Below are 25343 nucleotides of genomic sequence, written 5' to 3'. Positions count from 1 at the left end.
AAGGGTAGGATACCAAAGTAGTTCATATAGTGTTAATAATGATTACTAAGATCTTATTAGATTTATTTCCACTTCAAATTTCTTAAAATTTCTTGGTTTTATTTCAAAATATGCATAGAATTATAATTTTTACTCACTGATGGAACTGTTATGCATTCAAGCCACAGCAATAAACTTTTCTATACACTGTTATGTCCATAAACTTAACAAAAATTACTGAAATATAAACAATATCTTGGAGAAACTGGATTTGGGGTTTATAGTTATGCTGGAATTCAAGCTGATGGATTGATAAAGAACCACTAGACCCACCACCAACACCCCGCTTCTCACTTCCTTGACTATTAATCTATAGGTAAATGTGTTTCTTTTAGGAGCACAGGAAAAAAGAAATGGAACGTAGAGTAGAAAGAGACCTGTGTAGTCCTCAGATCTGTCCAACCCAGCATCCCTGCCATTCAGCATTTGTCAGTGATGGGCAGTTCACTCCAGTTAGAGTAGCCATTCCTCCTTTCGGAGAGCTTCTAATTACTTGGAAATTTCCCCTTACATTGATTAGAAATCTACCAACAGCAATGCAGTGGAAGGAAATGGTTGAAAACACTGGCCCTGGTGTGGGACAGATCTGGATCATAGGCCCAGGCTCTGCTAATTACTAGCTGTTAAATCCTGGGCATTATCTTGATTTAGTCATGGTTCTTCACCTGTGAAATGGGGATAACCATAGTACCGTACCTCACTCATGAGGTTTAAAGAATGAATGTATGCAGAAAGATCAGCTTATAGCAAATGGTTAATAAATGGTAACTGCTCTTAGTACTGCCACACTACTGCCCTAGTTCTATCCTTTGGGGCCTTAGAGAACAAGGCTAATCCTTCTAAATGGCAACCCTTTGAAAACAACCACCACCATATTTATATTTACTCCTCTCATTCTTTAAAGTGACACACTTCCTCTTCCTTCAAGAGTTCCTCAACCAGTCCATTTTCTAGATCTCTTATTACTCTGGCAGGTTTGTACTGTGGAAAGAGTATGGGCTTTGGGCTGCGAGAGATCTAGGTTCAAGTCTTAGCTTTGCCACTTCCCAGCTGTTGGCCTTATGCAAACTACTCAGGTGACATAACCCTTTCTTTCCTGATCTGAAAATAGGTAGATTAATGATCTCTTCATAGTATTAAGTATTAAAACACTCCCCTCCAGTATTTAACACAATGCCCAACATATGGTGAGTTGCTTGCTCAGTAAATACGATCTCCATCTTCCTTGTTAACCTTTTCTGTACATACCCCAATTTACCAATGACTCTTAAAACACAGTTCACAGAACTGAATGCATATTCCTAAAGGGATGAGAACACGACAGAGTGAATTTGGATATTTTCTGTGCCCTAGAATTGAATTTTTAGCAAAGCACCTCTGATCATATTTTTTTAGCAAAGCATCTCTGATCATATTTTTTTCTTTAGTTACAGCATCTCACTGCTCATTCACACTGTGGTCAACTCAAACAGTCAAATCTAATTTTCACAACTGCTCTTAAGGCAGACTTCCTAAGCATACTTGGTAACTGGTTTTTAGGACTGTCTCCTAGGGATCACTATTTCCTTTTCCAAGCTCTCACAGATCATCTGCTTAATGATCTCTTCTAGAATTTTGCCCAGGGACAATGAAAAGTTCATTAGTCTATAATTCCTAGACCCAGAGTTTTCCCCTTTCTAAAAAGTGAAATGTCTTTTTCTTGTAATCTTCTCATATCTCATCCATTCCCCATGATTTTGCAAAGATGATCAAATATCATTTTGCAATCACATTCTTTAGGACTCCAGGTCCTAAGTGACCAAGGCCTGGACACATTTAAAGGAGTGAGGGATGCCTGCCTTTTTCCTCGTGGTTTTCAAACTTCTATTTTTCAAATCACCTATGTTCTAGTGTTTCTAGTTTGAAGATCTGACAGTTCTCTACTTGAGGTTAAAAAAGAAAAAAAAAAAAAGAGACACATGATTAGAACAATGGGACTTCAGAATATCTCTTTGCCATGTGCTACTCTCTTTTCTTTTATGCTTTTCTTCTCTCATCGTCAGTCTTTTTCATGAGCCCCATGCATTCAGGGTTTCAGTTCCTCTGCACTTATACTTGATTTTAAGCTCTGCTTTCCATACTGTGTACTTGTCTCAAAAGTCATTTTATGAAAATGTAGGCAGCCACGTGATTTTTCTTCATGGTCTCACCTTTTTGGACCCAATTAGAATAAATTATGTTGTACTTCTGTCTTCAAGTTCTCATCTCTTATTTCCTGAGACAACAACCTTACTCTGTCACCATCCCTCTCTCTGGATGTTATACACTCTAAAATGCCACGGCCATGTCCCCCCAGCAACTAGTATCCTGCCCCTACTGCCCCTTATATCCATGGGGACTGCTGGCTGACCTTGGAACCCACTGGCTACAGAGAATGTGAAGGGTCTGGAGTCACCCACAAGGTTTCCTGAGTCTACATGCATGCTCCCCTATCCAAGACACACAGACACAGAGCTCCACAGAAAAGTCTCCATGCTGTCTTCTGCTCAAAACCTGCTGGGTGTCTCACCTAGCCAGCTGGGACCTGCCATGGCAGAAAGCACAGAGCCTCAGGACAGAGGATCTAGACCTGCCATGGGGCCCCAGGCAAACTCTTTTCCTTCTCTCAGCCTTCTTTCCTAATCCTTAAAGTAAGGGCAATAAAAACATCTTTCAGAGCAGTTGTAAAGTTCTGGGATGGGCAAATATTGAAAGTGGATGAGATAGCAGATGGACAAATATTCTATAACCCATTGTACAAATACTTTAAAACTGTGGAAATAACTCTAGAAATGGCAAATGGAAGGACAAAGAGAAATCATCCCTGTTCCACCAACATCACCATCTCTCTGGGGGTTCTCCGGTTTGAATGTGAAAAAGAGATTTTTCTCTGAAGGCCCTGGAAGGCACGGGCATCCCTAACCCACAGGGACACATGGAAATGAACCAAGATTGAAAAGATAAGCTACCAAGTAACTTGCAGATGGTAAAGACAAAACCCAGTGGGATCTTAAGGGAAAACCTCTGGGAGAAGAAGCAGCAGGATGTGAAAAATGCAGAAAACAGAACCAACCTGCTGCTCGAGACCAGCTGAGCATGGCACAGCCATAAAGTCATGGGCCTGGGAAAACCCAGAATGACTTCTGCCCACGGGAGCAGTGATTCCCCAAGCAGACCAGACTGTGTGATTTTTGTGGGTTCCCCCCAAAGGAATGTGTTCTCTTCAGAGGGCCTAGGGAAAATATTAGGAAAGGTGGTGGGTGGAGGGAGGCCCCCAATGCTTTGCTAATAGAACCACACCAAAATCTACAGCAATGAGCACCCCCCGACCCTTATCCCCAGCCCCTGCATGCTCCCTGAACACTGGTGTGTCTTCTCTTCCCACCCAGTCCTGGAGCATTCACACAGTTCCACAGTTCTGTCCCTGGTCATCATTCTTTTTCCCATGTCTCCTATTTTAATCTAATCTTTAGACCAAACTGTCCTTCATCTTGATCATTTCTTCCTATTACTGCTTTGGTCTGATTATCTTTCTCTCCTACTGTATTTTCAGGGCCCTTTATCACTTTGACTGGTTTTCTTTAATTAGAAGTTAGGTCAGTTTTCATCTTCGTCATCCCTCAATTTAGCCATTTTCAGGGCTGCTATTTGGCATAAAGGAATGGTGATCAACTCATGAAATGGTGCCACAGTCCCTCATGGAACTGGTCTCCTTACTTCACAGCTGTCTGAGGTGTAGGAATACATTGTCCAAGATATGCTGGCAGCCACAGCTGGGCCGTATTTCACAGACCTGCCTCACCACAGTGTGATCTGGAAAGAAGTCTGGGATTTTAGGGCTAGGAGAGACCTCGTGAGACAGTCAAGCCCATCTACACAACTGCAGGCAGAGAAATCCGAGTATCATAGCTGATTTCTAAGGTTTCTTCAAGGCGTAACATTATAAAAATGTCTAAATTATTATGACAACTATCTACTGTGTACCTGAAATAAGAAGTAAGCAATCAACTGAATTTTAAAATCCAGTGAGAGTCAGACAAATACACATTTATCTTTTGAAAGTCCAGTTAAGTCACCCTCACGGCCTATCTCAGCAGTTAATTTATGTTTTAATTTCACAGCTGTTAAAAAGTGCTTTCTTATATCCCACAACATCTTCCCTGGTTTACTTGAATCAACCACAAACCACCATATAGCACTTTCTAAATACCAAGCACTGTGATAAGTAAACTTTCTCTTGTTCACTACTTGACAAACAGGCAAAACACAGGCCAGTGTCCCTCACAAAACCCCAACAATCCTTTCACATATTTCAAGGCTTTAACTTCTCTGCAACACTGGTAATTTCTCCAAAACAACTATCACCTGCTGTTGGCTTTCAAAAACCAAATCTTTACACAGGCTGCCAATTCTTTCTCCTCTGCTTCTGTGTTATCTGGGTTCGCACATCTGGTGTGTTCATGTTTTCCGGGGTCAGCCAACCTTCCTACACTTCTGAGGATCCTCAGGCTTCCTGAAGACTCTTGCTCAGAGACACAGCTTTCCTCCTGAGCCAGAGAGCGGAGAGAATACCAGCACACCACAAATAGAAGGGTGCTGCTTTGACTGGTGTGTGCTGGGGGAGCCTCGCTTAGAAAGCTGCATCTTCCTCTCCTTTCCCCATGAACAATTTGTCTTCTTGCTTTCACGACAGGGAAAACTTCCCTTCTTTAAGTGGTATGTGGAGAAAGGGGTCAGGCATAAGTCTCCCCAATGCAAAATAAATCATAATCAGAAGTTCACACCCTTCCTGATCCACTCCCCTGTATCCCTTGAGATCCCTGTGGTTTTGTGGAATAAAAGAACTGACAGAACAGAGCCACAAAGCCTCAGCTGAGATGGCAGCTCTTCTACTTTCTCAAAGCTCTGAGCTTTAGTTTTCTCAACCTCAAAAAGGCACGAGAAGTCTCACAGGATTGTTACGCGAATCAAATGAAATGATTTATACACAGTGCGTGGCACATAGTAGGTGCTCAAAAAAGTCTTTACTGAACTGAAGTGAGCAAGAATATTTGCTAATCTCTTGTGTCCCTCTCATGTGCCAGGCACTGCTCAAGTCACACTACACATAAAGACTCATTTAATCCTCACAACCTTATGAGGTGGGTACTACTACTATCCCCATTTTATAGATGAGGAAACTGAGAGGGGTTAGTCAACATTCTCAAGGTCACACAGCTAGTAGGCATCTGTATTAGTTTCCCAGGGCTGCTGTAACAAATTATCACAGTGATAATTTAAAACAACAGAAATTTAACCTCTCAGAGTTCCAGAAGCCAGAAATCAAGATATTGGCAAGGTTAGTTCCTTTGAGAGGCTCTGAGGCAGAATCCAGTCCACGTGTCTCTCCTGGCGCCTGGTGGTTGCCGGCAATCCTTGGCATGCTTTGGCTTTTAGTTGCATCACTCCAATCTGCTGTCTCCATCTTCCCACGGCCTTCTTCCTTGTGTCTCCCCTCTATGTTTCTGTCTCCAAATTTCCCTCTTCTTATAAGAACACCAATCATTAAGACCTAGGGCTCACTCTAATCAATTATGACCTCACCGTAACTCAATTACATCAGCAAAGTCCTTTTGCCAAATAAAGTCACATTCATAGGTATCAGGGGTTAGGACTTCAGCATATCTTTTTGAGGGACACAATTTGGCCCACTGCAGTCTCTGAGACAGAATTTGAACCCTGGCCATCTTAACCAAGTCCTTCACATCTGCATTATCTGCTTAGCTGATTAATAACTGTCAAAAATCATTCAAATATTAGATTGTTATTATTACTATTGTTATCTCTATATCTAGCTAGAAGTCAGTGCTATGGTACATTTATGCCACCTAGGAGCCCTGAATTTCCTTATTCCAGGTATTTTTCCAAGCCCTGGATGCCTTTATAGACTCTCTACGGCCAAAACAAATTCATTCTCATGTGGGTAAGATTTTCACTGGACACTTGAGTGAGTGGTGCTTGATTGCTTTGCTCTCCCCGACGGCCCACCTTCCATCCGAGTTTCTTCAAACAAACCAACTCAGGAATATGATAAATGTCATAAGAACATCTTAGCCTTTCCAAAGACTAAGTGACCCTCAGGCCACTTGCTCAACACATGAGGAGCCTTGTGTGCCATGACAGGGAATGAAGAGAGGGCATCCAGCCCCTCCCTCCCCGGGGCCTGGAGCATGTCTGACTGGGCCTGGCTGGCATGGCCACGTACTCTTCTTTCCTAGTAGTTTTCTTTCTCTGATTGCTCTGACCTGCTTGCCTGATGCTACATCAGAGGAGGTCTGAATACAGCTCACCTGAAGGCACTTCCTCCCAGGACCTGAGGTTAAGAGAACAAGCCAGGGAGCTCAGGGCAGGCGTTTACTCCAGGTGTCAACAACGCTAATTCTCACATATGCCCCCAGGACAACGGCTGAACCATATTGATTTATCCTAGGACAACTCCCTCTCTATCACAATCTAGTTTTTTCCTTTCTTATAAACTATAAAGGACCATGTACCTTTACTTCTAGGCCACTAACGTATCTTAGAAAAAAAAGAAAAAATGAATTGATTCATATTTGATCTCATTTCAATTTCCAATCACTTTTTTTTTTAACATCTTTATTGGACTATAAGTGCTTTACAATGGTGTGTTAAAGGGAGATCAGCTCGGTGCTCTGTGACCACCGAGAGGGGTTGGGATAGGGAGAGTGGGAGGGAGACACAAGAGGGAGGAGATATGGGGATATATGTAAACGTATTCACTATGTTATAAAACAGACCACCCTCCCTATCCCACCCCTCTAGGTGGTCACAAGGCACCGAGCTGATCTCCCTGTGCTATGCAGCTGCTTCCCACTAGCTAGCTATTTTACACTTGGTAGTATATGTAAGTCCATGCCACTCTCTCAGTTCATCCCAGCTTACCCTTCCCCCTCCCCATGTCCTCAAGTCCATTCTCCACGTCTGGGTCCTTATTTGTGTCCTGCCCCTAGGTTCTTCAGAACCATTTTTTTTTGTATTTTTTAGATTCCATATTATAGGTGTTAGCATACGGTATTTGTTTTTCCCCTTCTGACTTCACTCTGTATGACACACTCTAGGTCCATCCACCTCACTACAAATAACTCAATTTCCTTTCTTTTCACGGCTGAGTAATATTCCATTGTATATACATGCCACATTTTCTTTATCCATTCATCTGTTGATTGACACTTAGGTTGCTTCCATGTCCTGGCTATTGGCTATTGTAAATAGAGCTGCAATGAACATTGTGGTACATGACTCTTTTTGAATTATGATTTACTCAGGGTATATACCCAGTAGTGGGATTGCTGGGTCATATGGTAGCTTTATTTTCAGTTTTTTAAGGAACCTCCATTGTGGCTATATGAATTTACATTCCCACCAACAATGCAAGAGGGTTCGCTTTTCTCCACACCCTCTCCAGCACTTATTGTTTGTAGATTTTTTGATGAAGGCCATTCTGACTGGTGTGAGGTGATACCTCATTGTAGTTTTGATTTGCATTTCTCTAATGATTAGTGATGTTGAGCATTCTTTCATGTGTTTGTTGGCAATCTGTATATCTTCTTTGGAGAAATGTCTGTTTAGGTCTTCTGCCCATTTTTGGATTTGGTTGCTTTTTTGATACTGAGCTGCATGAGCTGCTTGTAAATTTTGGAGATTAATCCTTTGTCAATTGCTTCATTTGCAAATATTTTCTCCCATTCTGGGGACTGTCTTTTTGTCTTGTTTATGGTTTCCTTTGCTGTGCAAAAGCTTTGAAGTTTCATTAGGTCCCATTTGTTTATTTTTGTTTTTATTTCCATTTCTCTAGGAGGTGGGTCAAAGAGGATCTTGTGTGATTTACGTCAGAGCGTTCTGCCTATGTTTTCCTCTAAGAGTTTGACAGTGTCTGGCCTTACATTTAGGTCTTTAATCCATTTTGAGTTTATTTTTGTGTATGGTGTTAGGGAGTGTTCTAATTTCATTCTTCTACATGTAGCTGTACATTTTCCCAGCACCACTTATTGAAGAGGCTGTCTTTTCTCCACTGTATATTCTTTCCTCCTTTATCAAAAATAAGGTGACCATATGTGTGTGGGTTTATTTCTGGGCTTTCTATCCTCTTCCATTGATCTATATTTCTGTTTTTGTGCCAGTACTGTACTGTCTTGATTATTGTAGCTTTGTAGTATAGCCTGTAGTCCGGGAGCCTGATTCCTCCAGCTCTGTTTTTCTTTCTCAAGATTGCTTTGGCTACTCGGGGTCTTTTGTGTTTCCATGCAAATTGTGAAATTTTTTGTTCTAGTTCTGTGAAAAATGCCATTGGTAATTTGATAAGGAGTGCACTGAATGTGTAGATTGCTTTGGGTAGTGTCATCATTTTCACAATGTTGATTCTTCCAATCCAAGAACATGGTATATCTTTCCACCTGTTTGCATCATCTTTAATTTCTTTCATCAGTGTCTTATAGTTTTCTGCATACAGGTCTTCTGTCTTCTTAGGTAGGTTTATTCCTAGTTATTTTATTCTTTTTGTTGCAGTGATAAATGGGAGTGTTTCCTTAATTTCTCTTTCTGATCTTTCACTGTTAGTGTATAGCAACGCAAGAGATTTCTGTGCATTAATTTTGTATCCTGCTACTTTACCAAATTCATTGATTAGTTCTAGTAGTTTTCTGGTAGCATCTTAAGGATGCTCTATGTATAGTATCACGTCATCTGCAAACAGTGACAGCTTTACTTCTTCTTTCCCGATTTGGATTCCTTTTCTTTTTCTTCTCTGACTGCTGTGGCTAAAACTTCCAGAACTGTGTTGAATAATAATGGTGAGAGTGGACAACCTTGTCTTGTTCCTGATTTTAGAGGAAATGGTTTCAGTTTTTCACCACTGAGAACGATGTTGGCTGTGGGTCTGTCATATATGGCCTTTATTATGCTGAGGTAAGTTCCCTCTATGCCTACTTTCTGCAGGGTTGTTATCATAAATGGGTCTTGAATTTTGTCAAAAGCTTTTTCTGCATCTATTGAGATGATCATGTGGTTTCAATCCTTCAATTTGTTAATGTGGCGTATCACATTGATTTGCATATATTGAAGAATCCTTGCATTCCTGGGATAAACTGCACTTGATCATAGTGTATGATCCTTTTAATGTGCTGTTGGATTCTCTTTGCTAGTATTTTGTTGAGGATTTTTGCATCTATGTTCATCAGTGATATTGGCCTGTAGTTTTCTTTCTTTGTGACATCCTTGTCTAGTTTTGGTATCAGGGTGATGGTGGCCTCGTAGAATGAGTTTGGGAGTGCTTCTCCCTCTGCTATATTTTGGAAGAGTCTGAGAAGGACAGGTGTTAGCTCTTCTCTAAATGTTTCACAGAATTCGCCTGTGAAGCCATCTGGTGCTGGGCTTTTGTTTGTTGGAAGATTTTTAATCACAGTCTCAATTTCAGTGCTTGCGATTGGTCTGTTTATATTTTCTATTTCTTCCTGGTTCAGTCTCAGAAGGTTTCCAATTGCCCTTTAACAGTCTTCTGGTTTTATTTTATAGGTTTGGGAAAGGGGTGAGCTGGGAGGCCTGAGGCAGCCAGGCTTTTGTTTGTTTGTTTGCTGTATGCCAGAAGTTCTCTTACTGTCTGTCTCCCCACCACCCAGGAGCAGTTGCTGAGGGATTACAGTGCCTGTGGGGTGGCTAGGCATAACCTTTATTCTAAGAAATCCACGTCTTGCTCCGTATCCACACCCTCCCCCACCCCACATCAGATTCTCTTAGGACACAGAGCTGAGCAGTTTCAGAGCCTGTCCTTGAAGAGCTGAGAGTGTGCTGATGGAGTGAGACAAGAGCGGGACAGTGGAACAGAGCACTATGGACACGGTCCCGGAGGAGCATGCAGCCAATGGCCTGTGAGCCAGGAAAGGCACAGGGAGGGGAGCTGCTTCCTGAGCGACGTCTTGAAGAATATGTGGGAGGTGGCAGGGATTGTGGCGTGGGGAACTGATGAGTCTGGGTCCTGGCAAGAAACAGATAATTTGAGTCATCTGAGGAGAGTTTAATAAGGGACTGTTTACAAAGATGAGGGCAGAGTGCAGGGAAACCCCAGAGGATACTACAGTACCTATGGGAGCTCTCAGCACCCCAAGGCTTGAGGGGGCAGGGCAGTGAGAGGTCATCAGAAGCCGGAGAGAGAAAGAACTGTGTGCCACCTGGCAGGAACTCTCATGACAGTAAAGAAGGCTGCTGATGCAGTACTCACAGGCCAGCCTCCCTGGGCACCTAGCACTGCAGAGAGCAGATCTCGAGGAAGGAACAAAGAAAGCTCTGCATCACAGAGACAGGAGAGGGAAGAACATTCCTTGCAAGGGAAACTGCACATAGAAAGGCAAGGAGTGACAAAACAGCAGTTTGCTTGGGCACAGGGACATGGGACATGCTGAGGGCCTGGCAGGAGATGGGAACAGAGGGAGGTCAGGGCCTGCTGGAGAGCGGATTTCCCCTTGGGGGCTCAGGGTACTGATGGGGGTCTGAGCAGGGGAATGATGTAGTTGGTAATAATGGTGGTGTGAAGGGTATCTTGGAGGAGGACAGGAGCAGGAGAAGGGAGGCCAATAAAGAGGTTACTGCAATATGGAATGTCTGCGGGAAGAGGAAGAATCTGGACCCAGGGCTTGCCAGGCAGAAGAGCTGGACTCAAATCCCTGCCCTTGTAATCCTCAAGTTATAGTTTTGCCATCTGCAGACACAGGAGCTGTCAGGAGAATCAGCATTTGGGTAAACTAGGTGCCAAGCACAGGGCAGGGTGACTGACACACCCTGGAGTTATGCAGTGCACAGACTGTACAGCCAGACTGGTCAACCTGAGTGCAGGCAAGAAAAGCTGAAGGCCTAATTAAGGCACCGGCAGTGATCACAGGTAGCACATAGATTCAAGAGTCTTTTCTCTGGATGTGAGAATAAGGAAGGGGAAGACTCCGAGTTGTGTAACTTGGGTGACTTGGTGAGTTGACTAAACATTAACTAGGTCAAGGGGCACAGAAACAGGAAAAAGTTGAGGGGACAGGGAAGGAAGAAGAGGAATGTGGTTCTAAACATGTCAAGTCTCAGGAGCCACCAAAGCACTCAGGTGGACTTGCCTGTGAGACAACTGGAAACAAGGGATTGAGGAGAGAGGCAAGACTTATGAGTCATCAGGACTGAGAGAGGGTGGCTGAAGCCATGGGAGATATGAGATACCCTGAGAAGAAGTAGAACGAGAAGAGAAGGGGTCACTGAGAGAATCCCATTAACAGTATCCATTTAAACGGAGCACAGAACAGGGAGAGTCAGCAAAAAAAAAAAAGAGCAGGAAAAGACCAGGAGAGCAGAGGAACAAGAGAAAACCACCATGGAAGCTGAGGGAGGAGAGAGACTCCGTGGTCCATAGCACTAAGTGCTTCAGAGAGAATGAATGGGATGAGGCCAGACAGTGAGCCAGAGACTTAGTAACTAAGGCATCCCTGGTGAACTCAGTGAGGGCAGCCTCCATAGGGAGCACAGGAAGCCCAATTATAATGAGCTGAAAAATGAGTGGGGGGGTTTGGAAATATATACAGCAAGTGCAATCATTCCAAAAGCCTAGCACTGAAAGAGCAAGATACCATGGTAGGCTGCGGGAGGATAATTTCTTTATAGGATGGTGAAACCTGAGCCTATTTATAGGCTAAAAAAGGAACAAAACAGAAATAGCCTCCAGGTTGAGGGGCAATACAGAGAAAATGACGGCTCAAGAAACAGAGACAGCAGAAGACCGGGTCCACCTGGAGAAGCTCACCTCGGAAAAGAGGCAGCAGTGCTTCCTCTGGGTCGAGAGGGCACCGACTGTGAACCTGTTGCACAGGGGGCCGTCGACCCCTGGCCTGGCTCCCTCCCCCCTTCCTAGAGAGCACTGCGGTGGCCTTTCTGAAGAAACTAAGCCTTTCCCTGGCAGAGAGTTGAGCCTGATGTGCAAGTAGGAGGTACGAGACTGGCTGAGGCAAGAGATCAGTGTAACTGATCTCTGATTAAAAGCAGAGGCTGTTTTACCTGCAACAGACCTGCATTTTATCGTCCATTACTTACTTCCCTTTCCTCAGGGTGAGGATGACTCCCAGAAAAAGACATGGATCATAAGGAAAGCATGTGTAATCAGAAATATTTTGCTGCTGTCTTCTTAGGAGATATGTATGAATTCATCCTGACTGATGGCCTGAAGGACGAGGCTCATGTAAATACATGGGGTGGGGAGGTGAGGAGGGAGGCCTGGCCAGGGACACTAAAAGCTCTCTGGGGACCCGGTTTATGAGCACTTGCAGTTTCAATCTTACCTTTAGCTTGTCAAATGCATCTTCATCAGCTAAGGCATCTGACAGGCTTAATTGTTTCCTTAGGGCTTTGTCCTTCCCATCAGTGAACAAAGGCAGTTGGGAGGGATTGGGGTTTAGCTCTTTTGAGAAAGGAAATACTTTTTAACACACATATACACACACATAAAAATAGATGTGTGTGCATGTGTATTATGTGCATGTGTGTATATATACACGTGTGCGTACACACACACACACACACACACACACACACACACACATATACATATTTTTTCTTTTGTTATTAGTGTTTTGGGAGTAGGGATAGGTAGATCTGACCACTGGCCTGCTGCTGGCATGGCCACTCCAACTTTGGAAGGAAATGCACCAGCAATACCTCACCACCTCCAGCCGTCAAATGCCATCTTCAACAACTGATTATGTGCCATTAGGAGACGATGAGGGAAAACGAGCCCATGTGCAGATCACGACCATCAGGGTTTGCCCTTCTGAGGCTCTTCCCCTCCAAAAAACCTTTTAGTGGGGCCATTATTAAAAACAAGATGAACACATTTACTGTTTATTATGGTTTCATTTCTCCCATCGACCCTCTGATAGTTACAAGACAAACTGGACAAGAGATAAAGTCGAAGACCAAGATAATAAAAAAAAAGACCATCAACCCCTCAAGCCAAGAGCTAATGCACAGCAGTGAGAGAATGGGGGCTGGCATCCTTGGCCAACTTGAGGAGGGAGCAGGTATATTTTCAAAGGCAGCCTTGCTTTGTGGTTAATCCCACAGCATGAAGAGATGCTGGGTTCTCTCCCGGAGCACAGCTGAACAAGGCCACTTGACTGCTCATTTCTCAGTGTTCTCAACTGCAGTGCTGCCTTTTCAATAGTCATTTGTGTGCTGTTCATTACCTCCTATTAGAACACATGTTCTGAAGTTCTAATGTTAATATTTTTTGTCACCTTCCCCAAATATCTTTACATATGAGTCACATTCAGGGCTCAACAAATGTTTGCAGGTTGGTTGGTTCGTCTGTCCATCCATCCATCCATCCATCCATCCATCCATCCAATCCTGGATAAAGGTCTAGAGAATGAGTGTACCCACTTCCTGGGGATTTCATAAAGATTTAAGAAATCAATTTGATTTAACAAATATGATTTGAGCACAATTATGTACAAGGCAGTTGTCAAGGAGACGTAAAGATGAATAAGATGTAGCTCCTACTAAAAAATACAAGACAGGTAAACACATAACTACAGTACAAGGATGAGCTATATAGCCTTTGGGTCCAAAGGAGAAACAGAAATTAGATCTCCACTATTGGGAATGAGTATGAAATCAGGAAAGAATTCCTGGTGGACGTGTATTTAAAATAAACCTTGAAAGATGAATAAGAATTTGACAGGCAGAAATGTTAAACCAAACACAAAGAACTCAATTAATCATGATTTGATCATGACTGCCACCAGCAACTAGGAAAGGCTGTAACTCCTTAATAAGTGCTTCTCAGAGTCTCCTGATAAAGGATGTGGGGACTTGCAGACAGTTTAGTTTTTCTCATTGCATATTTCCTGAATTCTAGGCATTATCCTCTGGACCTCCCAGTCAGCCTCACCTCCACAGTTTGAGGTCTGTGCTGCCAGTAAAGGAAGACCAGGCTCACAATGGCTCTACTCTTAGAGGTGGGACACCACCACCCTTCCTCCAAACTGTGCCAAGACACAAGAAGAGGCCCACAGAGGGCTTACCAGCCAGGCTGGCGGACAGGGCACTGCCACACAGCATCTAGCCTGGTGTGTAGTGCAGAATGCCCAGCTGCCACTGTGGGATGAGCTATGATACTGTCCTACAACTACAATCCTAGAGACTATTAATATTAAGGACTAGTAGACAGGGGCTACAGCTCTGAATCAAGAGCAATCTTTCTTTTCTTGCTTTTGGTGTTAAGGTTGGTCACATAATAATCCTTACACACTAGTGTGAATCACAGACCCTATGCCAACTTCCCCATATCCATATAAAGCCAGGCCACTTAGGGCATCATAAGGTCTCCTCTTACACAAATCCTTTCCCCTTACATGATCTGAAACCCACCAACACAAGATTAGTTTGTTTTGAATAAGACGACTCCTCTAACAACATGCAAATACCTCCTGGGAAACTAAAGTAAAATCTATCAATCATTCAAGCATTAAATCACTAAGAAAGTTAAACTGGTTTGTTTACTTTTCCTCCCACAGTAGGACTACCAATTATAAACTCTCCTAGCTTGAGATACAAAATCTTCAAAGAGGCTTATAATGCTTATTGGCACCAGGGGTCTTACCTTGGAATCAATAAACCTCAGGACTATGGGGTCCATGAATTGACAGAAAAATCAAAATTTTGCAAGTGTATACAAGAATTAATTTTTCTAGGCAGAGAATCCAGTTCTCACCACATTCTCAAAGGTGTCTGTGTCCCATGAAAGGTCAAGACCATCCAATGGACACCCAGGCAAGTGCCCACTTGGTAGCAAGAAGAGAAGTCAAGGGGAGAAGTGCTGGTTTTACTGATACTCTGCACATACTTTCCCATCTGAGACTCTTCAATGCTTTGCACAAACTCTAAATTGATTCTCTTTATGTATTCAAGGAGAACAGGAAGCACAGAGTAATAGAATTTGAAACTAGGCAGTCATTTAGCAATAGAACTGGGACCAGGCCTGGTTTCCTTGTTCCCCTGGTTCTTCCTCCACAGGGAAATTCCCTCCCTGCTAGACAGTGTTTAATTATGTGAAGTTTTCTAAACTTGGCCTAATTGAATTTTCCATCATTATTAGTGTAAAAGATGCCCTCTAAGGTCTGGCATAGAGAGACTGATCCAGAGGTTTAACTTTGATCATGCCGGTGGCCGTCTTCAGTTTTTCTGCTGTGCACACGTATTCATTCTCTGGCTGGCTTCACGCCTCCTTTGGGCTGTGCTTTTGGCCGTCAAGAAGGGCAGAGAATAAGGCCGCCAAGATGATAAGTAGGCTTAACAGCCTTTTTGAAATGAACGTTTTAGTGCAGCAAACAAGTGAATCAAGCCTGCCCTATCTTTGCCATGCAGTATTTACTGAGCACCTACTATGTAGTAAGGATCCTTCCAGGCAGTAGGGATACAGTAGTGGACAAAACAGGTGTGGTCTCTGCTTTCGTGGAGCTTAGGCTTAAGTGTTACCATGACAAACATTTCCACCCTTTTGTCATGATTGAATTTAATAATCAAGGAGGATCCACCAGAGGCAGAGAGCAGATGTAAAACGACCAAAGATTCAAATTGAAGTCACTGGGATTTGTTTTCTCCCCCGACTCCTCAAGAAAGAGGATTCTCCCTTATTTACTCTCTGTATTCAGACTGTCACTAGTCTGAATGACCCAAGGTTACAAGAGCTCACAGACTGACCCCTTTCTATGCTGTCTTTATATGACATCCCTTTATATGGACACTCTTCCCATTATCCTCAGATTACTGGGCAATCTTTCCCTTGTTCACCTCCCTGACATGAGTCTCTTCACATCTAGGGTGCATTGCATTCCATGCCACACTGGTTGCCCTAAAACATCACTTTCACTTTGGAACTCTGAGTCAAAGCCCTCGTGGGAAGACTGTAAGTATGGATGTGGAAGCAAGTCCTTGATACATTACTGAGAGAAAAACAGGCTCATGGTAGAACTATACACAGAATATCAGATTTTGAGAAAACATCTGAGTGTCTATATTTGCGTACAGAGTGGTACTAGAAGGAACAGATGTTGAAGGAAGGGCATTTGACTTTTTCCTTTATAAAACTGTCACTTTATTTTTAATAACAAACATGTATTATTTGGTCATTTTAAAGCTCACACCTCAGGCATATTCCCCTGAGCCTTACCTGAAAACTGTCACAGAAAGGAGGGCTCACTGTGAGGACCCTGAGGAGGTGAGCCCTCAGGAGGTGAGCTGTGCCTTACCTGTCTCTGCATTCCTGATGCTTTCTACACAGTGCATACGGTGACCTTGAAGTCGAAGAGATCAAAGACAAGGAGGAAAGAGAGAGGAAAAGAAAGTCTTGGATGCGCCTGCTAACATGAGCATGGGACACAGAGCCAGAGAATGAATTATGGGTCTGCAATCCCTTGCTGGAGACTCACAGTCTATCCTAGGTGTTTACTGAGCCTTCCCAAGCACAAGGGACTTTATCAGCCTATAAAGATTAAAGTGCAGAACTTGCTTTTAAGGAAAGATAAAGAATGGTGAAAGATAAAAAATGCATATAACTATGTAGGTTTGAAAGCAAACCAAAGAGAAGGAGGCAGAGAAAAATGAAACAAGAGGAGACACAAGAGGAGAAGGAGAGGCGGCACTGCAGAAGAACCTAGGAAACGCTGCTGTATCTGGAGATGGGGAGAGCACAGACAATAAACTTGGAGGGAGCAATTTCTACCAAGTGATGGAAATCAGTGTCAGACTACAAGGAACTGCAGGATGGTGGGCACTGGTGAGGACACGCTCAGTGCTTTGGGAGGAAGCCGAGAGTTGACAAAAGATGTGCCCTTGAATGGGGTCATCAGGACTGAGGGAGGTTACTTCAGGACAGGAGAGACCGGAACACATTGCTCGGGAGAGAGGGCGAGCCCAGGGAAAGTGAGAGGTGGAGTGGTTGGGGGGAAGCATAGAAATGCTCATGGTGCTGAAGAAACAAAGACGGGTCTAAAACGCAGAGAGGCAGGGGACAGAGCGACAGAGGGCAATGACACAAAGATGTTTGAAGAAGAGGAGGAAACCTGAGGAACCTCCCAGAAGATGGGGGTCACCTAAGGAGAGTGAAGATGTACCAACAGAGCTGACAGGTGGAAAAGGTCTTGGCACTTTAGCAAGTGGAATTCCTACCAGGGACAAATAATGGATTGCAGAGCAGCCCTGGGGAACTAAGTGAAGCCAGAGAGCATGAATGATTTTCCTTCCCCTTCTTAGTTCATAAGCTTCTCCATGCATAAAATTGGGTAATTCCTACTCATGCATATCTATAAAAAGACACTGTCTGTGAAAGGTTCTGGAGCTAGAGGGAATAAAAACATCAACTCTACCTGAAACATCCGTCACGACGAGAGTGACGGACACTCATAGCCTTCAGATGGGCTGGCCCAGAAAGGATATGAAAAGAAGTTAGATAGAGATCGATAGGCTGGGCTGCTTCCAGATTCCTGGTTATCAGTTTTCCCAGCTTAGTAGAGGCCCTTCGAGAGACTCACACAATGGGAGGCTGAAGGAGGAGCAGAGAGTCATCCTTAGAAAAATAATATGGGAAGATGGAGACAGTCACCCTGTCCCTTGTAAATCACAGAAAGAACAAATGAGACAAGCATGTAACCAAAGCAAAGAACTGGCTCCAGCTCCAAGTCTGCTCATCCTTCCCTGATCCTTCATACCTCGGCCCCCCACCCCTCCATAATCCAGTGACAATGGTGTGAAGGGAACACATGCCAGGGTTTGAGTTGGGGGCTTGGGTGTGTGGAGGTTTGAAAGAAGGGAGCTCATAAAATAGAACTGTCTGTATCTGGGAGGTCTCTATCTGATTTTGGAGGGACAACATGGATTTTGGAGAGTCATCTTAAAGAATTCTGAGAGAGCTTTTTTGACAATACAGTAACCACTTACTATATAGTCTATCTTCTAATTATGTAATTCTATCTATATATCCTAAGTTAGGATTGTAACTAATTCCATTTAAAATGTCTTCAGAAATGCTGCCTAGAATTTTTCCTACCTTACTGTCATAATCAGAAAGTATTAAAGGAGTGCTTTCTAAGCTTCAGCACTTAACTTGACTCACCGTATTCTTAAAGATAATTCACTGTTTTGTCTTCCATTTTTGCTATCAGCCTGTGTTCCTTTGTAGACAGTATACTTTTCCCCTCCAGATTGTTTTTAAAATCGTTGTCTTCCACACCCTGTAGTTTCATTACTATGAGTCTAGAGTTTAAGAATCAATTTCTTAAAAAAAAAAAAAAGAATTTCTTTTTCTTTACCTTGTTTGTAAGTTGATACTCTTCCTAAATCTGAGGATACTCATGTTTCCTTAATTTTGTCTGGCTTGATCACTTAAACTCTTGACTGTGAACTAAGTTAAACATACTACATGGGGTGCTTGACTACCAAAGAAATCACCAAGTATCACACAGTAGGTTTATCAATCCCCAAGAGAGAAAACATTTCATTTACCTTAAAATCTAGTTTTTTTGGTCTTTCAAAACGTCCTGAATTGTGATATATCAGTTTGAAATGATCAAAACAATAATATGAAGGCAAATAAATGAGTGGGTTTGTCTTGAGAGGCGGACGACACTGAATGGAGTAGTAAAACAGAAGAGACGAAAGCTCAGGAGGCAGGCAGTTCTCCAAACATTTACTAGTTATGCAGTCATGGAAAAGTTATCTAATGTCTCTGAAGTTTAATTTCTTCATCCTAAGAATGGGAATGACAGATTCTACCACTTGGAGTTGTTGTTAGGATTGAGGAAAACATACGTCAAATCTCATCTGACTATAGATTTAAGGGTAAGAACTATGTCTTGCTCATCACTTGTACCAGTTATCAATTTCTTGCCCTTTCAATACATGCTCTGTGATAATGGGCAGAATTCTTTTATGTACTCCCCCCTTTACAGTAAGCGGGCTATTCGAATTTCTCTGTATAATGGAAGGACACTGCAGGAGGAAAGGGCTTCTCTTGCTGGTTGCAGCTGCTGTAGAGCCCATCTGCAGGACATCTGGTGGTGGTCTGTCCCAGCCACGTGGCCCAGAATATAGATCTTCAGCGACCTCCCATTCCCAGTGTGGCTGGGTGAGTCCCACCTACCAACAGCCCTCCCCGCAAAGATCCTGAGCATCCCTAGCCTCCCATCCACAGTGACACCCCTACTCCCTCTGTGCGCCCACCGACCAGCTGCACTTCTCCTGCACCCAGCCCCTGAGGGTTGCTTCCTGTTTTCCAAGCATCTGGGGACCACTCTGGCCTAGGCAACCCAGTGAGCTTCTCTGCCATCCAGATGCTGCAACACATCCTCCACAATGAAATCTGAGCCCCAGCCCAGGAGAGGGGTCTTCCTCCGCAGACTGGTCCTCCTTTTTATACTCTCCTTCAGCCCCAGAGGACTTTAAGACCGCTCTTTACATCTTGAAGTTACTGTTTTGTTACGACTTAGTAATTCTTCATGACCCTTCTCCTATTTCCATCACTGTGTGAGTTCTGTCCCCCACTGGACCCAGACTGATAAATTACTGCTTTCCTCAGTGCCTAGCCCGGTGACCAGCACCGCACATCCGCTCTCCATGCATTCTTTCCTCCCTTCCCCAGTTAGCCTTGAATAATCTGTGTCCTGCTCAAAATCAAAGCACAGCTCAATGTGCAGGGCCAAAACTAGAATGCACTTTCTCTGATTTCTCATCATCTCACCAACTGCTTGGACGTTAATGAACGCCATTTCTGGGGAAAGGCTGGAAACCCTATGGGGGCTCTACCTGATTTGATCGTTTATACTGGAAACTGGAGAATTACTTCCAGTCTGTCTCCTGAAGGCTTCAGGTGGATTAATTTACTTCCTCTGGTCACCCCCCCTCCCACACACAAAAAAAGGATTTTTGTTTGTTTGACAATCTGATCCCTAGCATGAAGAACATAAATGTCCCAGAGACCTTTTTTTTAACCCAAATATGTTAATTCTATTCGTGCCCAATAAGACCAAAATGTAGAAGACAACAAGGCAGGGAAACTGAAATTCAAAAGCACAGTGACTTCTGTAACAGTACAACCACTCCAGTGCTATTTTGAAACTTTTTTTAAAAAAAATAAGCAGGCCCTTTACACCAGAAAAGGTAAAATAAGCATATTAACTAAGGAAGTGCAAATAAAGAAAAATAAAACCGTGAAGTCTACGTTTTCCAAGCTTTCCCATTTTATTCAACAGCCTGATCAGTGACTTGGATGAAAATATTAAAGTTTCACTTGACAGAAAACGAACAGGGATAGTTAGCCTGTTACTAGAACCTGCTGTGATGGTTTATACTGGGGGAACTCAGCTAAGCTAGAACTGTATATCTTCGCTTCCCTGTAGAACTGAACTTTAGGATTGCTCACAAGAGAAACTTGTGGGGGATTTAGGAGGCCAGAATGAAGCAGCCATGAGGCTCTGAAGGCCACCACTCGTTAGAGGCAGGAAAGGATGAACATGGAGGTGCTAGTGAGGTGCAATTTGTCTTCACTCTTCTGTGCCCCATATCCGGCTGTCCTTCCTAACTGTCAGCCCTGCTCAACAACAGGGAACCCAGGACTGCAAGCAGAAGCGTCACTGCAAACTCAAATGCATCAGCCATCAAGGACCTTCAAGCCATCAAATGCCTTTCACAGACATTTGCACTGCTGAACAACAGGGAACCCAGGACTGCCAGCAGAAGCTTCACTGCAAACTCAAATGCATCAGCCATCAAGGACCTTCAAGCCATCAAATGCCTTTCACAGACATTTGCACCTGTGCCCCTTCACAATTCCACTCTAGCACACAAGCGCACCTAGCATCCTGGACACTCTTGACTTCTAACACATACCGGGGCTGGCTCATGACTCCTCTTTGGTCGTTTTTGGACTTTTACTTCCCAGCTCCTATCACAACTGTGTAGGTCTAAATCCTATAACAAATTCCTTATGCCATAACACTCATAGTTGCCTGCTTCCCTGATTCACTCTGATTCATAAGGATCCAAAAACTATGAATAATGGGTTCAAATGAAATATATCTAATTTAACAATGGTATATGTAAAGTTCTGTATTTAGGCTAAAAAATAAAACAGAGCAAACTACAGAAATAAAGAATGATTTAAAAATGTTGATTGAAAGCAATTACTGTGAATATCCTAAGGATTCTGGACAATAAATCCACCACGGCCTAGGACCTAACACAGTTTGTTTAACAAATAAAAATACAGTATGATCTAATTCTTAAAAAACAAATGCAAAATTCCCTATCATGAGGGTAAAACCGTGTCTTAATAATTTACACTGATAAGACAGCATGAGATATTGTATTAAATTCCAACATATTTTACGAAGAAATATGATGTTTTGAAATTAGGAAGTCTAGAAAAAATATAATAAAGAATGGCTTCAGAAACTTCAGCAAAATAAGATCTACGTATGTGTAACTCCAGAGAAGAGAGCTAGGATAAATGGACGAAAATTACATAAACAAAGACACTTGCCTTCACTTAACAAAGAAGACCATAATAGCAAATACTTTAAGAGAAATAGAGGCATCCTGTAATGGAGGGGAAAATGGACTAGATGTTCACCACAGTACTTTAACCTCTTAAAGTTCATGATTTTAAAAGTTACATGGGGTTCAAGGAGGGGGAATAAGGAGTTTGTACATAATGGGCACAAAGTTTAGAGTGATGAAAACATCTTGGAAACAATGCTGCTGGTTGCACAACACTGTCATTGTAATTAAGGCCACTCATTTGTATACTTAAAAGGGGATAAAACGGCAAATTTTATGTTATATATATATATATATATATATATATATATAATTTCATCACAATTTAAAAAACATGATTCTATTATTCTAGGTGAGAGATGCGAAAGACTCAAATTGAAATTTTGACTTAATAAAAAACAAAAACTTCATTTACTGCTGTGGCAAAGTCCCTTCTTTTGACTAGGAAGAATATGTTTTACCATAAAGGAGTTTTCCTAATGTGAACGCTGCGGTAATCCTGTGTTTCATCAAAGGCACAGCAACTATGTATTCTTCAGCAGTGCTACTGAATCCAACTAGAGTGGTTCCTTAAGGGCAGAAAAATAATTGTACCCAGGAAAAAGCTCATTTGTAAATGTTTATTATCATGATAATAAATGTTCTTATTGATGATAAAATGGGACACATACAGTTTAGAAAAAAGTCCTCTTTCATCTACCCATAGCAAATAGATATACAAATACACACATACAGAGACTAAAACACCCACAATTTAATACATGAGGGGGAAAAAGTATCTAGGAAACTGGAACAGCATTCCTTTGTTCATAAACACAGGCTGCTAAATTTTGATAGATTAGGAAGATATCCATAAGAAATCTACAATCAGAAGGTCTGCTGCGTGGAGGCTGGCCAAAGAAAAATTCACTCTAAGATTTCTTTGATGTTTTCTACTCCCCACCAAAACCCATTTTTCTTCTTAAAAATGAATGGAAAAAGATATACCATACTAATACTAACTGGAAGGAATCTTTGAAAAAGAACAAAGTTGGAAGAGTGAGACTACCTGATTTCAATGATTGTTATTAAGCTACAGCAATCAAGACACTGTGGTACTGGTGTCAAGATAGACAATTAGATAAATGGAACAGAATAAAGAGTTCTGAAATAAACCACACAGATGTGGATAACTGATTTTTAACAAAGGTACTGCAGTGGAGAAAGAAGAGCCTTTTCAACAAATGAGGCTGGAACAACTGGACATTCATTTGCCAAAAAAACCCCAAACTGAAACAAAACAAGACCCCCCCAGAAAGAACTTTGATATATCCCTCACACCATATAAAAAAAATTGGATCAAAATAGATCATACACCTAAACGTAAAGCCTAAAACTATAACGCTTCCAGAAGAGAATACAGAAGAAAATCTTTGTGTCCTTGAGTTAGCAAAGATTTTTAAAATATGACACCGAAAGCACAACCCATACACTTTAAAAAATGATAATATGAACTTCTACAAAGGACACTATTAAGATAAAGACAAGCCAGACTTGGATAAAATATTTGCAAATCATATATCTGATAAAGGACATGTATCCAAAATTTATCAGGAACCCTCAAAATTCAATAAAAGGAAAACAAAACACCCCAATTTAAAATGGGCTAAAAGATTTGAAAAGATGCTTCACAAAAGATATACAAATGGCACATAGGATGGACAGATGCTCAACATCATTACTCACTAGGAAAACGCAAATTAAAACCACAAGGATATACTACATCACACATACTTGCAGGGCTAAAAATAAAAAGGCTGATGATACTAGATGTCGGCGAAGATGGGAAGGAACCGGGACTCGCAACCACCGCTAGCGGTGGAAAACAGTTTGGCAGTCTCATAGAAAGTTCAACAGGGACTTTCCTGGTGGTCCAGTGGTTAAGACTCCACGCTTCCACTGCAGGGGGAGCAGGTTTGATCTCTGGTCAGGGAACTAAGGTCCCACATGCCACAGGGCGTGGCCAAATGAATAAATAAAAATTTAAAAAATAAAGAGACGCACTTTAAAAATCACTCCGAGATTCACCAACCAAAAAGATAATCACTTAAAATTCACTTTAAAAAAAATAGTTCGGCGTACACCTAACAAATAATCATTCATTCTACTCCTGGGTATTTACCCAAGAAAAATAAAAGCATATGTCTGTACAAAGACTGTAATATGAACAGTCACAGAAGTTTTCACTGTAAGAGTCAAAAGCTGGAAACCACCACAATGTCCATCAACATGTCAATGGCTAAGCAAATTGTGTTATACTCATACAATGGGATACAACTTAGTAATAAAAAGGGATAAGCTACTGATACATGCAATGGCAGGGAACGCATCTTAAAATAATTATACTAAATGAAAGAAGCCAGGCCAAAAAACAGTGGGGGTACACTGTACATACGTATACTGTACACTGTATGACTCTGTTTATACAAAACTCAAGAAAATACAAACTCATCTCTACTAACAGAAGGGAGATCAGTAGTTGCCTGGGGACTTGCGGGGGCAGGAGGGAGATGCAGCAGGGAGGGAGAGAGGGAAAGATTACAACAGGGTACAAGGAAACTTCTGGGGGAGACATATGCTCAGTATCTTGACTGAGGTGATGGTTCTAGAAGTGTACACATATATCAAAACTTACCCAATTATTCACTTTAAATATGCTCAATTTTCATATGTCAATTATACCTCAATAAAGCTGTTATAAAAAATAAAAACAACAGCTTAGTTGGGATATAAAACTTTGGGGAAAGTTCCTTCTTTCAAACCAGAAAAAGGCAAGGTTAAAGTTCATGACCACCATCCCACACAGAGGTCGCTTTTGTATGGATATGATGCCACTGTAAAAAACAAAAACAAAAAAACCAAGAAACACTTCCTTTTACAAAGCGCAAATGATAGAGGTTCGTCCATTCACATCCTTCAAGCCCAGTTCCGACACAACTTGTTTCTTAAAGCCTTTCGTGATCACTCAAGTAGAAAGTGATTATTCACTCCTGTGAATCACCATACCACTTACGTTAATTTTCAGATATTAATTCAATACATTAATCCATCCACCCGTCACACATTTACTAAATGCCTCACACAGAACAGACACAGGCTTGGTGCTAGAAATACAAAAGTGAGTTGAACACAGTTCTTCACTGGCAAGAGCCTCACAGCCCAGTGGCAAAAGACAGATTCATTTTAAAGTAGCAGTAACTATAACAAGTATTTCAACAAACACAAGTACAATAGAAACACAGAGAAAGAAATCCATTTTGTCAGACACACTGTCTTGTACCACAGTGATTTGTTCAGGACTCCATTTCCCTACTAGACTAAAGCTTCCTGAGAACAAGGGACCATAACTTATTTTCGCCATCTACTAAATTACCTAGCACAGTACCTGGGATGAGTGTTCTAAATATGTATACATATTTGAATGAATGGAAATTCCATTTCACAGGCAGCTACTCTTTGACTTAGCAGGGCCACCATGATGCCAACTTCTCAGGTGAGTGCCAACCTTAATTCACTTTGGCAACCCAGGCAGGTAATTTGAGAGGAGACAATCAAAACTTAAATCTCAACCCCCAAATCCCAAAAGAATAGCTAATACCCCTTCCCCCCCCCCCCCC

The 25343-nt window shown here is 42.2% G+C and overlaps 1 protein-coding gene across 4 annotated transcripts in view; it reads right to left on the bottom strand.

Moving 5' to 3' along the window:
• The window catches only part of NOS1AP (nitric oxide synthase 1 adaptor protein), a 314198-nt gene that overhangs the window by 59054 nt on the left and 229801 nt on the right, over positions 1–25343 (bottom strand). The gene's annotated exons all lie outside the window — the stretch shown is intronic.

The sequence above is a fragment of the Lipotes vexillifer genome, unplaced genomic scaffold (genome assembly GCF_000442215.2).
Source record: "Lipotes vexillifer unplaced genomic scaffold, Lipotes_vexillifer_v1.1 scaffold1312, whole genome shotgun sequence".
Lineage (NCBI taxonomy): Eukaryota > Metazoa > Chordata > Mammalia > Artiodactyla > Lipotidae > Lipotes > Lipotes vexillifer.
This window is presented reverse-complemented; position numbering and strand designations above follow the sequence as displayed.